The 16,047-nt window shown below is 41.0% G+C and overlaps 1 pseudogene; it reads right to left on the reverse strand.

The window, feature by feature from the left end:
• Positions 1–766: 766 nt before the first annotated feature.
• Positions 767–2,204, reverse strand: LOC147883933 (mitochondrial phosphate carrier protein 2, mitochondrial pseudogene; annotated as a pseudogene).
• Between the last annotated feature and the right edge of the window lie 13,843 nt (positions 2,205–16,047).

Raw genomic sequence — 16,047 nt, forward strand, 5'->3', positions numbered from 1 at the left:
TAAGCCACAACGTCAGTGATTGCCAACCAAGCCCTGTACTTTTCCATTGCATTCAGCCCAATGGCAATGCAACACGTAGAGACACAAACTTGTTTTGCCAGAGCTTCAAACTAAGCCACGTTTCTCAGAACACTTCACTTGCATGCTTCTCTTTGTTTGCCAAGCGTCCCCTACGAGTTCCTCTCTCCCCCTCCCTCTCTCTCTCTCTCTCTCCTTCTCTCAATCTTCCTGAATTTTTTCAGTTCTTTGGGAAAATCGTCTACCTTTGTGATTCGGAAGGTAGCTGCGCATTTGCTTCAATTTGGTTTTCGTAGACTTAGTTTGTCCCTTGTGTTGAAGCTAGCGATTGTTCAGCGTTTGCTTTTCCATTGCGTGTCAAGTCCAATTGCCTAGTACACGTTCATGGGTTGCGGGCTGTGCCTGCATGTGCCACGAAGCGATTCCGGCTTCCCTATTTGTGGATCTGTTCCTCTCTCTTGTGCATTGTTCAATTTTGTTGGCGGGAATTTTGGTTCTCCATCTTCCTGTACACGTGCGCATAAAATTTAAGTTGGGCAGCTGTTCGTGTGATGGCGTCTATCATCAGCGGTGCCCCGTTATGCTAATTACCTGGATACGACTCACTACTTAAATGGGGATATTGTCCTTTCACAAACCATATCTTCCGGATATATAAACATGGGTAGATCAAATGTGATGAGAAGAAAAATGGTAGCAGTGAAAGCTGCCACTGAAAGAATGGCGACATACTCATTACGAGGCTACAGAGAATCCGTTTTTATGAGGCAAGTGAAACATCGTCACGCAATATTCGATATTCCGTCCAAAGACGGGCGTAAGGAAACAGAAATCACGCACTGCTCTTCTAAAATAATAGGTACATGGACAAATCGTGGAAAAGGGCTACAAAAACTGGGTCGCCGTGGAAGAATCAGTTGTGCCTTACGCAGAAGCGGGGGGAGCAGCTTGAGTCGGGGCAATAGATCAATGGGCATCCTTCTCCGCTCCTCCTGTCGTGGGGATTCCCAGAAACACCTTCACGGAATCGTAGATCATCCATTGCGCTGCCGTGAGAGTACCCACCATGGCGATTCGCAAGGGGAGGCCTCTAGTGAAGAGCGTGACAATGCCCATCTGCTGCAGAGCTTGGGAGACGGTGGCACCTTGCGTGTTGTTGAGGAAAGAGACCAAATTATCGGCAGGATGAGAGATGACGGCGCAGGCCACGCCAGCTATGTAGCCACTGGTGAAACTGACGCCGAGTTGGGTGAAGACGGAGGTTTGGTCCTTGGGAGTGGGGATGATGTGCTTGTAGAAAGCCTCGACTGTGTTCTCAAACGTAGCGAATTTCATCATCGTGTATGGTACCTGGCGTCCCCAGAGAGCTCCAATTCCCTTGTACATTCCAACAACACCTTCGCTCTGCAGCAATTTCGGTAGCCCATCCGCTATCCCCTTCGCATACTCTGGCTGCGTCTGCACCCGGACCTTCACAGCTTCGAACGGACACAAGAATACGTCTGCAATCACCTCTGCCGAGGCCGATCCTGCAAGATAGAGCGCCGTCTTGTATTTCTTTCCGTTCTCTGGCCCCGCTAGATCCGTGTAATACTTCTTGAAGAACTCGTAGAAGCCATACTTGAACGCTCCTTGCGCACTGTATCCCAGCATCGTCGGAACCCAGCCCCGCGTCAATCCCACCCATCCTTGCTCACTCACCACCGTCCGGAACCCACTCGCGATGCCCTTGTACTTGACGGGGTCGATCTGCATATTGCATTTCAGCACGTCGAGGGGGGTGACGGCAGTGTGCGTCGGTCCGCAGGCGAGCACGCCTCCGAGAGTGCAGCCAGCATAGAATCGGGGCGAGAAGAGCGTGATTTTGCGAGGGGGCTCACTGGGGGAAGGGATGGAGAAGTCGATGGAGGTGGAAGCGGGAGGGGTGGAGTCGGAGAGGGAGGGGGGAGGGGAAGGGCGGCGGCGGGGAAGGCTGTAGAGGTGAGCAGGGAGAGCGGATGATGAGTTGAGCTGAGGCGTCATGTCGAGGATATGGAAAAGAGAGGAATTCTCTGAGAAATCGAAGCGATGGAGAAGATGAAAGCTGAGAGATATGGAGGTGAGGATGAGCTAGGAAGGTATGGAGAAGAGAAATATGGAGAACAGAGCTATGGCGAGGAGATCTGCAGGAGCTCGCAGACTTTGAACTCCTTTGGTCAAAACCAAGATCCTCTTTCCACTCACGTCTCTTCTAACAACACATCTTCCATGAGGTCACCCGCCTCCTTTGACAATTTCCGGAATCCGCACCACACTTCCTTTCATTAACTTTTGAGAACATGTCGTGTCGTTGAGACTTGACAGCACCAACAATCAGGTCACCCCCTCCTTTGAAAATTTTGAGAATCCACATGTACACTTCCATTCATTAGCTTCTTTTCCAAAAAAAAACGAGATGAATTTCATTCACGTTGTTTGCCTTAGATCGTGAGGAGAAAAGGGGGCGAATTGCAAGGAGAGAGAGAGAGAGAGAGACGTAGAGGATTTGAAGGGAAGAAGAAGAAGAAGAGGAGAGAGAGAGAGAGAGAAAGTTGGAGAATTTCATGGGATTCTCATATGCTCCTCCAATGATTTTTCTCTTTGGAGGCCAAACGATTATTAAGGCCTACCCATTGGGGCAAGCCAAAAATCATCTTTAACTCATACCCCTCAAAAACATACATTTTAAAAAATTTTGAGAATCCACATATACACTTTCATTCATTAGCTTCTTCTTTTTTTTAACATCTTTAACTCATAAATAAGTTCTCTCCCCTCAAAAACATATATTTTTCTTAACTGCCATAGAGGCAAGGGATCATGCTACAAAAATTGCCTTTTAATAGCCCAACGCCTTTAAAAAGATTGTTTGCTTTGCTTTGCCACATATTAGGAGGTAGTGCTCACGCACACTTGTGCACTTTTGTTGAAATTTCAGAAGTCTTGATTGAAAATATGGCTGAAATGGCTTGAAATTGGCATGTTTTAGAACCTTCTATTTCAAATTTGAAGGTGAATTTCCAAAAAATGCCATTCACCTAACATTAGACACGATATATGGAGCTCTAGGGTCCTCCTTACATTTGACGCACTAAAGAATCTTTATCCCCCGTTGTCTACGTTCCAATACCCCTTCTATGAGATCACTCCAAGTCCCTTACATGCTTTCAATCCCACAAATCCATGGAACTCTAGGGTCCTCCTTAAAGTTGACCCACTTTTAGAAAAAAGAATGTGCCTCATTTACACCTCTACCCTTCTTCTGCCTCATGGCATCTTGCCACCCACCGCTTACCACTAATCTCACACTAATTATCCATAAACAACGTATGCTTTGTGCTCCTTGCCACAACAAACTATATCCCATCTGCATGCTCAAACACATTGATGCTGTCTACTCAGGAAACTCTCATGGCCTCAATGAAACATTGATGTTGTCTAACTAGGAAACTAGCATGGCCTCAAAGAGGCCTCACACACATTAAGGTTGTCAAACTAGGAAACTAGCATGGCCTCAATGAGCACAACCTTATAGTATGAGAATTCATTGAGGAAATACTCATGAGCTCGAGATAGGGATCAGAGATTCCACTTCTCATCATGTGCATGTTTTGGTAGTTGGTCACAAGAAAACCCAAGTGGCTTCAAAAATGATTTCTCCCATAACATATGCAACTTCCATGATTCTATGATATTTAACAATAATTCTAAAGGCAAATAAGTTGCCTAGTCCTATTGAGACTCTACTAAGGTCCTAGTCCTCCTTATAGAATCACATGCATGGTTTTTGTCCCATATCACTCTTGTGTCATGCATTCCTTGATTGGATATGGGGCGAGGTGAGCACTCTAAGTACAAGGGATGCCCCTTACTCCTGAACTCATATAAAGAGACCCTTTATATGGGAACCAATACATGTATGATGTGTAAGGAGTCAATGGGACCCTACTTTAATACTTCTCATTTTCTTAACCTTTTAAGTGACTAGGTGCAACTAATTCTTGTAATTTTAAATTCTAGAAGCTCTAGTGATGTCATTAGTGGTATCACTACAAGACACTATTAATAGGTGCTATGTGTAGTGTTAAGTAGTAAATGACACTTGAATTCTTAATACTCAAGCTATTTTTCCATACCAATGGCTTCAAACTCATGTTGGATTTTTTCAATCCTCCACTTTCAAATCAGCAACCTCTTGTAGTCCATTATCTTTAGCGTGAATGCCCTCTTCAATTTGCACATCTTCCCTCCCTTCTATCTCATAGCCTCCATTCCTCCACCTTATACCTCATCCTCCATTCCCTCACCTTTTATTCACAAACGTTTAGATCAAATTTAATTCTATAAAACCTAAATTAATTATTTAATAATGTTATTTCTTATCATGTTAAAGAAAACTCTCTCTCTCTCTCTCTCTCTCTCTCTCTCTCTCTCTCTCTCTCTCTCTCTCTCTCTCTCTCTCTCTCTCTCTCTCTCTCTCTCTCTCTCTCTCTCTCTCTCTGTGCACCCACACACACACATTTCATTCACTTTTGTGTGTGTATGTGTGTGTGTGTGTGTGTGTGTGTAAAATTTCCTAAATCCCCTACCCCATATTTCTTCTCTTGTGGTTCGCCCCCCTCTTATTTTTAATGACCTATGTAAGGGTCAACGTTTGCTTGGGTGTAGCCAATCGTGGAACTATTTTCAAGGCCATTTTGGGGCCACGACGCGATGCACTTCTAGGTGAATATTTGAATTTTGTGCGGACCTGCGCTCTCGTCGAAAATTTTCCCAACGTCATGAACGTGCACTGGCATAATAATGAGACGCAATCTTATCATGGTCAATAGCGCAGAGCTTGACACATGGCACTATATGCATTTACTCATGAGCACAGAGAATTTTGCTCTACCTCTGGCCTGACTACATCACACAACCTTTGCCTTGCCATGTTTGCTTGTGCAGCTTCGCCATCTATCACTGTGCAACACAATCTTTTGCTACACTGACCACCATGCTGGTTTGAGCACAACCACATTGGCCTGACAATAGCACAAAGCTTTTGCCTTGCCACCTGTCATTATGCAGCTTCGCCATCTATCGTTGTGCAACCAATCTTTTGCTGCATTGACCACCGTGCTGGTTCAAGCAATGATGTTGGCATGGAGAGACCGGCACGTTGGCATGAAGACCATTGTAGCATGTCAATCTCTAACGGGACCCCTTAAGGTCCATATCCGCCGCAACCACCACGCTGGATATCGGAGCTATTTTAGTTCTATTTTAGAGATATTTTAGTCATATTACTCCTTGTGCAACAATGTCTCAACCACCGCACACGTTCTTGGAGTGGAGTTATCATAGTTCTAAAGCACCGCGCTAGTTATTGGAACCATTTTCACTACAATAAGAACAATTTTTTCAACAATTTCTTGTGCAAGAATCCCTATGGTTGCAGTAAAATGTAAACGAGGGCATAAAGATGCCATTTGTTCTTCATTAGAGCCACTTTCACTATTGAAGTAACAGCCAACAATAGTTTTGGCGATAATGGTACTATATTGAAATTGAAACAAAAGAAATTACATTAAGATTACATCCAAGATTTTTTGCGATAATAGTATTATATCAAAATTGAAACAAAATAAATTATATCCGAAGCAAACATTTAACAAAACAGATTACATACAAAGATGCTAGCACTTTGTTTTTGTGACACTTCTTTAAGCACTTGTCAACACCACCACTGTGGCAGGACTAGGCATCACTTTTTGCCCTTGTTAGTACTTTCTTACACTTTTGACTTGGTGCCTTGTATGCAGGGGACAATACGAGCACCTCGTAGTACTATCATAGGTAGGACTTTTTTACAATTTTGACTTGGAACTCCTCTTATGCAAGGGACAATATGAGCACCTCGTAATTGAAATAACCTCTTTCATAGTAACTTCAGAATTCAAGGCACTGGAAAAGGAACTCAACTTGGAGGTGTGGTTTAGGACAATCACATAACTGGTGTTTGAGCTGACCCAACCACGATTGCATGATGTTCCAACCACCGAGCTAGTTTAGGACAATCACATTAAGTCCAAGCCACAGCCCGGTTCTGGTGTTTTAGCTGAACTAGCCACATGGCCACATGATATTCCAACCACCGGGCTGATTTAGCACAATCGCATTAAGTCTAGGCCAGCCTAGTAAACTATGCCAAAGCTCAATCACAAACAACCATAGGGTGGTTTAGGCAACCACTAACCTGCATTGTATCGAGAAATGAAACAAGTAAACTATCCCAACGCTCAATCACAAGCAACCACCAGGATGGTTTAGGCAACCACTGACCTGCATTGTATCAAGCATGTGTATGATGTGCTCGTCAAACATCTTGTATCCCGTCTGCTTTCTACAGATGTCCTTGTTATTTGCAGAAACTCTTGAGAGATGCACGAAGAGTGGAAGCAATGCCTGATCATCCCAATCTGAGTAGTCTATGGGCTTCAATAGAATGCAAGAAAAGGAGAGACAGCCTAAGTGCAGAAGTCATTACAATAGTGATGACGTTTTGACACAAAAAGACAAGGTGTTGGTAAGGTTGTCACTCTATGAACTTAAGAGTGCAGGCTAAAGCTTGTGAAGACTCGAGAATGGTATTTACCTAAATGGCCTGATGTTGCTTCCTCAAATGCTACCACCAATCGTGACATCACAGCTCGTTTTCTTCGCTCTGATGGCAATGATCGAATGCGTGCATCTGCAACAACTTCTTCCTGCTGCTGCTCTACAAGGAGTCTTCTATTCCTTGTGCCCTCACCAAGCTTTTGAGCTTTTCTATCATTTTCTTCTCTTGTAAGCCATGGTGATTTGCATGTTGTCATGGCAACAATCAATGAAAAACAATAATGTGCAAGCAAGCGAGATGCACAGAGCCCAAGCAGAGATGTTAGCACATTTAGGAAATAGCACCATTGTTGCAATGCATAACTCTATGTAGGATCTTCAAAGGAAGAACCAAGATCTTCATGATAAAGCCAAAGCATTGGACTTGGAGCGAAATGCATTGGACTTGGAGTGACATAAATTAGAAGAGTCACTCTATAAGCTAACAATGGCAAACTAAAGTCTGCACAAGGTCACGTCGAGGTGTGTGCAAGTTGCAGGGCATTTGCAGGGTAGGGGTAGGTTGCAGATACTTAAATCTTCCAAGATTTAATGGGTGGGAGGTGTGAAAATTGGAAATTTGCGGGAATAGCAAAATTTCAGCTGTCGGTTTTTCCCCCCTCTGGCGATACACGTCAGCAAAATTGGATATCCCAAACAAGTGCAATGTGGCCTAAAATACTTGAAAAGACAAATAGGCCAAAGGGCACACTATCGGGTTTGGTGGTGTGTATTATTAAATGCAATGACCTTTGGCATGCTTATGAGCCATATGGAAAGCAAGTGCATGGAAAAAGAAACAATTCAAAATTGTACATATTGTTGGATTTATTTAAATATTTTTTCACATGCACAAATTGCACTTTTCCAACTCCTTTCATTTTAGGGTGAATCTAGATACCAATACCAACAACTAACAATGTTTTAAGACCACCATGCACTAGTCCCAATAGTTTGAATTCCAAATTTTCAATCGTTTACTCATCTCTTGGTTGATTCCTACAAAGCCCCTATTGACTTCCCCCCTCCGACCTAGCTACACCCTCTAATTTTTATATATTTATTAGCAGGATATATATATATATCATTTTGGATATACATCATTTTTTGTTGTGGAAACATTAAAAGGGTCTTCTTCTATCGCCTAATTTTGCAATTACATAAATGTGAACCTTGATATAGACGATGCATAAACAAATTGCATCAATTTTTATCGTGGGAACATTAAAATGGTCTTGTTCTATGGGAAAATTTTACAATTGCATGAATGTGAACGACTAATTCAGATAGGTCTCAAGTACTAATTCAAATGAACACGAAGTAGCTTGCTCTAGGTCGATGCCACCTACTAGTTTGAACCATGCTTTTCAGAGACCTTTCACGATAATAGTTCATGTTGGGAGAACCTATTGGTTTCATGTCCTTACAAAAGAATGTCAACAATATGCTTGCTTTATTGAGGGTATATCCTTTCCTTCCCTAATAATTAAAGAGGAGATTCTTATGATAAAAAGGAGAGAAAATCCAAAAGGAGATCGATACACTTCTTTTGATTGTTGTGAGGAAAATATGCTATTTTAGCATGTCCAGACTTTTTGGCCTAATTTTAGAGCTCAATACCTCGCCTTTCTTTACTCTCACCTTCCAACTTCTTGTAACCATACTTCTTTGATTCTTGTAAGCTTAGAAATTTAGCCACACTTCCGTCTAAACAAAAACCTAGGAACATTCACCATTCTTCCTCTTTTACTCTTCTCCCCATAGGAGGCTAGCTTTGTAAAGATAAGATGTCAAGGAATGAGAGTGGGTACACACCGCATGAGCCTACCTTTGTAAGAGAAGGTGTGGGCAGTAATCTCTTAGGCTATTTATACACCCAAGTAGAGCCCACCATGTGGGCACCAAAAAATACTCCTGGGCAGTCTAGAATGGGTGCACCCCATTACTCTCTAGCTGTCCATCTTGGATTTTAAAATTTTGAGTGCTCACCCATGGGCACCCCCTTTACACACTGGCTAACAGCTTCGTAATTAAGAGAAACCGTCAATGATCTGCGAGACCCTGAAAACACAAGTGATTGGAAGATTTGAAGGATGCCATCACTGGGTAGCCAAGCTTGGCTACCCATGGAAGGGGTTAGAGAGGTAAGACATAGGCAAAGCAAAAGCCAAATCTTTTGCAAGGTGTAACTACATGATTCCTTGAGATGACACATTGTGTCAATGTTGTTGGATTTGATTTTTGAGCCAAAAGACAGGTTAGAAGAAATGTTTGTTCATCAAGCAGGCTGGAAGAGCATGCCCTGACAAAAATTGATGAGCTTGCAAAAAAAAACATTTTCCTAGTAGTAGCAGCCAGGCTCGGTGTGAGAATGAATAGGCAATGGGCAGGTGTCCCCGAAATGTACGCACAATTAGTGGGGGGGGAAGGCCCCTAGCCGGCGCTATGTAAATAGCCTTGTCCTAGAGTCATAGATGTGAAAAACATGGAAGTTAGTTGCAGGGTACTAAAGAGAAATCCAAGCACCTCGGATTGAAGTATGAATTCACCAAATCAAATTTCATAAAACCTTGTCAGCATTCGGGTGTGGGTGACACCTTCGTTGTTCTCTGTTGCCTTGCTACCCTCGAGCCACTGGTATGCCTTCCATCCTCCAAATCATTGTCTTGTGTAGTAAACCCATCGATTCCTCATTGCCAGGATTGGCAGAAAACCAATGTTGGAACTCAAATCCATCAGCCCTAACATGAGACAATCCACCCCGTCGATAGTTGCTATCTCTCAAACAAAACAAATTGGAGGATGAAGAGAAGCTATATAAATAGACAGGGCCAAGCTACAACTGCCGATCAAGAGAATTATATACAAAATCGACAATGAGATGAAACTCATAACTGTGAAGTTAAGATTCATGGGGAATGAAACAAAATGGTGGAGAAAAAGGAGCTAAACAGGTAATGCTAACTCACAAGTGTTGCAAGTTAGGCAAACTGTGTAAGGATGGGAAGAGATTATGCATTGAATGGTGCTAAACTGAATTGCTAAGAAAACCAATATGGAAATGATAGCTTCAAAGTCAAGGTTAGGCATAGGAGATGACAACACAAGCTCGCAAGATCAGAAGTTTTCAATAATCCCACCTTCAGCACCCACAACCTCAAACCCGTAATATGAATTTGCAAAAAGGCAACGCAAGTAATTCCCAACCCTTTGATTCATTTGAAAAGCATCGGGAAGTCCAGCAAAACAGAAGAGTAAAATGGCAAAAACTTTGAAGTGATCATGAAAGGGAAGTTACAATTGATGCAGGAATGACGAAAGGTTTTGAGGGAAAGGATGATGACAAATATTGGATGTACACATAGAAAGGAAGCAACCACAGATGGAAATTTTCTTAAGAGCTGACGAATTGGAAATTTGGAACTTAGATAATCGTTGAAAATTTTATTTCCCAATCTTGCATATGGAAATTGTGATTGTGAGGTTTTTTCATTGACAGCCTACACTGTATGACAATTTTATTGATAGCATGCACATTTAGAGAATTGACTCTGAGAGATTGTAAATATCTTTGTGTTGATTGATTGTGTCGCATGTTACAAGACCGAACTGGACGTCGTCGACCTTGTCTCATAACGTTTCATCACACACTTTTGCCGCCTGACAAACATTAGAAAAGGTAACTATTCTTTCATCAACTATTACACTATTCAAAACTAATAAACCAAAACTGATGGACCTATGGATCATTACACCGATATACCATGAGGGAAGGGTCCATTCCTGGTTTTTATAGCTCTCAAAGAGGATGTAGGCCACCTCTCCAACCAAATACTATGTGGCTATATTTACTTTATACATATATATATCCATATGCATATGCATATGCATATACATACATACAAACATATGCATGATTGATTGTGTTGCATGTTACAAGACCGAACTGGACGTCGTCGGCCTTGTCTCATAACGTTTCATCACACACTTTTGCTGCCTGACAAACATTAGAAAAGGTAACTATTCTTTCATCAACTATTACACTATTCAAAACTAATAGACCAAAACTGATGGACCTATGGATCATTACACCGATACACCATGAGGGAAGGGTCCGTTCCTGGTTTTTATAGCTCTCAAAGAGGATGTAGGCCACCTCTCCAACCACATACTATGTGGCTATATTTACTTTATACATATATATATCCATATGCATATGCATATGCATATACATACATACAAACATATATTTATTTATTTATATTTATGTATTTATATTTATTTACTCATTCTTTAAAAATTAATTAAATTGTGAAAAGCGATCATGAATGAAGGATACAATGAACTTCAAAAAAACTCGGGGTCATCGAATGAATATTACTTTTTTTTTAACAAAAAAAATCCCTTTGCATGCTACAACACATCTAACGGCCTCTTCCACATCTAACAATCCACACATATTGCCTCTTCCACATACGTTACCACTGCATTTATTGCATTTATAATGCCTTCTTCTTGGCACTGCCACCTTGCATGGCTTTCTTGTCCTTCTTCACTTCACTGTGGGCAATTTATGTTTGGTTGCCTCCTTACGTTTTCCCACCGTTGGCTTTGCCTCTTATGCTAGACTACCATAGCACTACCTGTAAGCTCGCATGCTTTTCTTGGCAATCTGATGAACTAGTGCTCTTTATATATGTGCGTTGATTGGCTATATGTACTCATTACTATATATATATATATATATATAACCCCTATTTTCACACACACATGTACTTACACTCCACATGTACTTACACATCTCCTTTTCTTTCCTCCCTCCACTTTCTTTCACAACCCCCTATTCACAACCTAACTAGTCTGCAACCATAACCCAACTCCCTCTCAACCAAACCCAACACCTTGCCACTGCTGCACTGCTCAACCATTTTTACATAATGCCCTATACACCGTCCATGCATGTAGCTACTTCATGCTCACAGTAACTCCTTGGTCACTCCCTTTTCCCCTTAAGAAATTGACTTCGCCTTCTCCATAGCTACTTCTCTCCAGGTCGCACTCTTTGCGACCTCCTTTTGGTTGTTTTTCCCTTAGATTCTACTCAGGTCTTAGCTTCCTTTTTCAAGCCTCTTCGAATGATGACTTGGAAAGAGACACACAATGGCACTCATCTTTCAAATCTATCTAAGGTGAAGCAAACAAGATTTCTTTGAGGTGGCAGTGCTACCAGAAAAGTAGCAAGGTCATCACAAAACTTGGGAATGGAAGGCATCAAGTAACTGTGGCAGAAGGTCCCCCACCTTGGCGATGATGGCAGTCAAATGCAAAGGCTTTTTTGCATTGATCCCAAATACTTGCTCTAGGTTGAAGTCAAGCACATCCTTGTACACAACACTGAGAGAATTATGGGTCATATCTTGAGAGAGCAAAGTCATTGTGGCATTGTCGTTGGCAGATCCAAAGTGATTGATCACCAAAATGACCTTCGGAAGGGGACGACCAAGAGTGTGATGAGACGTGATGAAACGAAGACACTACTTGAGATGGCATTGAATAGCATGTTGAGGTTCAAATCAATGGTATTTGCAGACCATAGGGAAGAGGTCCTTGTCGTTGCTTGCGATTGCGAGGAAGTAGTGGTGGAATGTATGGTATTCCATTTGCTCAGCTACATCACAAACCACCATGCGTCTTGCTTCAAAGGAGAAGTTTTCCAACTCAATGCCTCTCGTTCAACGTTCACGCAACAACCCCTAACCACCGAAGAGGTGATGGCTATTGTAGCATGCGTTGCCTTCCTGTCTCATCCTTTTCAAGCTCCTTCTCAGTGTGGTTTTGTCAAACATTGTTTGCCCAAAGATGAAGAGCTTTTTCGAGTGAGGATTCACCTACTCTTCATCTTGGAGGTGTCCTTCCTTGATATTCTGATTCCTATCTAGCACCGCTTTGTAGTGAGTATAAAGAGCAGCATTGCCTAATGGTAGTGCTAAGCGAGTGAACCAGAAATTATGCTCCAAAGCATCTGGTCCAAGGTTTCCAAGGCTCTCAACAAAACTCTCAATGTATAAATTCTCCAAGATGAAATGCGGAGCTCATAGAGCATCTGCAACCCAATCTGATGAGTCTGCCGACACTCAATAATGTCGCAAACTGAAAGAATAGATTATAAATAATTAAGATCCCATAAGATGTTGGCCATTCACAAATGAAAAAAAAAGCAATCGAAGCAAGGCTACAAAGGGCACACCAAGGTAATAAATGAGCTTATGAGGATGATTCTTATCACTATCACTCACCTTTGGGAAGGCAATGAGTCTAAAGACAAATGAAGGAGGCATTTTAATAGGATTTGGAAAGAAGACCAAATTCACAATACAAATAAGGCACTCGTTCAAAATAGGGTGGCAAATGAAGTAATTACAATCTACCTAGGTATAGTAGTGAATGTATACCTAGGCACAAAAGCCAAATGCATCGATCTCAAAGGCAGTAGAGCAACTTGTAAGTTGGGTAATGCAATAGCATGACATTTCACAAAATATAAATGAGCCAACTATGGTAGTGAGTTAGAAGAGACAACTTAATCAAGGAGTTGTGGTAATGCTTCCATTGGCAATTGAGGAGGTGAAGGAGGAATGAACACTTGAGTATGGTTCAAGGGGGAGGGCCTCTGAGCTAGAGAAAATGAACAAGATCTGAACACATCAAGAAGAAACTGTGTGAGATGGAGACAAACAAGACTGTCAAGCCACCAATGGAGAAGGGTACACTTGCATGCCTTCTCCTTGAGGACTTGAGCTTGGTTTTGGATCGGAGAAGAAGATTCTCTCCTTTGAATTGACCCACAACTCATGACCAACACTCACTAGAACTTGAGAGCCCCATCATAATGACCAAAATAGGTGGTCCTATAGTCCACTTTGTTGGTCCTTTGGAGATGTTAAGTATCAAAGAGACAAAGAGGGAGAGAGGGTTCTCTTGATTACAGTGTGTCAAGATTGAGAATCCTTAGAGTCTCTCAACCAATAGCAATTGATCACACACTCCTACATGGCTAACTTCATAGAATGAAACACACACTCGTAGGAAATGTCACACATTGAATAAAACATTGAGAACAACACATTGTATGAGACAAGGGGAAAGATCCTACTAGACAATGAGTCAAGTTCATTAGATGCTCAAAAGAGTAAACTGAAGTCTCAAACACTCATTCTTGTTGGATTCAAAGAGGATTCAAAAGCTCACAACTTCACTCCCTCACTATCACCAAACAAGACCCATTTGTCCTAAGACCTTCTACAAACTTCCTTGAAACTCTAGGCTTGAGCTCCAAGAATTGGGCTTCTCTCTACTTGCTCACTATGGCTAAATGGAACGGGGATGCTAAGTAGAACCCTCCACATCCACCCAAGATGGCATGCATACATGGGTCTCAACCATGGCCTCAAATGTGTAAAAGACAAAATATGAAGTCCAATTCATCTAAGGAGAAGACCTCCTAAGCCATGTTCAATTGGAGCCTAGGTTTTTAATTTAAATTTTTAATAATAAATTTACAAAAGCACATTTATATATGGGATTTTTAACATCAAAATTTGAAAAAAACCCATAATTTTGTATAGAAATAGGGTTCTTTTCATCCATGCAAAATTAATGAATAAAGAAAATTTTAAATAGCCCTTCAATGTGGATCATATCGAGGCGATTTTAAATAATGCACCCCTTGGGATTTTTCTATCGCATATATTGTTGGGTTAATTAAGGTTTTAATACCACCATGTAGTAGCTCTATAAGGGTAGGATGTATTTTTTCAAAGTCTTCTACTTTTATACAAAGCTTAAAAAATCAATGGAGCATATCCTCAAATGTGCATGTGCAAGTTGTAGATAGCAAAGTCTCTTTGATGTATCATCAGTCATTTCCTCAATTTTACTTTTGGCAAAAGGGCTAGTTGACATGCAATGTGAGTTTGTTAAGTCTTGTTGGTGATTATCATGAAAAATAAAAAGCTTGATTGCCAATAATTGTGTCAGCTTTGTCTCAGATTGTTGTTATTGAAATATTGTTTATGTGAGCACCTATATGAATATTTCATGACATGATGTTTGTTCTTGTCATCTTATGTGAGGGATCTAGTGCAGATTGTGTGGTAACTGCATCACATGCAATTAAATCAATTCTCTAAAAGCTAACAATGGTATCAATGGGAGCCTTGTGAGATCTTGTGTGAGGTCGCATATTCTAGAGTGAGTCTACTACAATGTAGTTTTGAAAGCCAGTTTTTTTTAATCAAGGAATAGAATTATGTACTTGCATGGTTTGTGCCAGTTGTCATGGATTCCATGGAGGGTCTCTGGATCAACCAAATAGATAAAAATCCAAAAAGCAAGTGACAATAGAATTGCATAGCTAGAACGAAATGATAAAGTGATTAGTTTGATTGGTCAAGCGCTTGACAGAGAGTGAACTTCCCCTTACAGTATGGAGGGAGTGTTGAAGAGGGGAAGAATCAAAGTAAAAGCCCACTCAAAGTGCATCCTTTGAAAAGTAATACTACAACATGCTATGGTAACATGTAAAGATTTTGTGCCTCAAGTGAGAATGAAGGTAATAATAACACTATGGGTGGGAGTGTTGCAGAGGGATATAATCAAAGTACAAATCTTGCTCAAATTGCATTCTTTGAAAAGCAATACTATAGCTTGCTGCTGTAACATGTAAAGCTTTTGTGCCTCAAGTAAGAATGAAGGTTAGAATAGCAGGCTATTGTAACATGTAAATCTTGCCTCAAGTAAGAATGAAGGTAAGAATAGCACAGAAAGAAAAGTAAAGGGGAATATGCCATTGCAAAAAGGTATGGTTTAATGTAAAATGAAATGTACAAGGTTATACTCTAGGAAAATGCCATGTACTGATACCATGTGGAAGATTGCTTTTGTTGTGAATATGAAGGAAAGGAAAGAATGCAATACTTGGCCAAAAATATTAAGGCAAGAATGCTAACATAAAATCATCACGCATTCTCATGGCAATAAGTAAAGAAAAATATACAACATTTGTGGGCAAAAATTTGTAAGTTATGCTATTCATAACATGTAAAAGATTGATTCTCAAGTAAATATAAATATAATATAATACATGAACCAATAAAAGGTGACCATACATTGCAAAAGCAATAAGCAATTGAACATGCAATGAGTATAACTGAGTATAGATGTGATATGAGATGGATTGTGGACCCTATGGATTTTTGTCTCTCAAGTAACAAACTCAATGTTTCAAACTAGCCACATGACCGAAACTTTTTTTTTTTTTGGGGGGGGGGGCATTATATTATAAGCTTCACACGACCAAAACTCGTTGAATAT

This window comes from Dipteris shenzhenensis, chromosome 27, assembly GCF_047967505.1.
Source record: "Dipteris shenzhenensis isolate YYH24624 ecotype China chromosome 27, Dip_SZ_1.0, whole genome shotgun sequence".
In the NCBI taxonomy this organism is placed as follows: Eukaryota; Viridiplantae; Streptophyta; class Polypodiopsida; order Gleicheniales; family Dipteridaceae; genus Dipteris; species Dipteris shenzhenensis.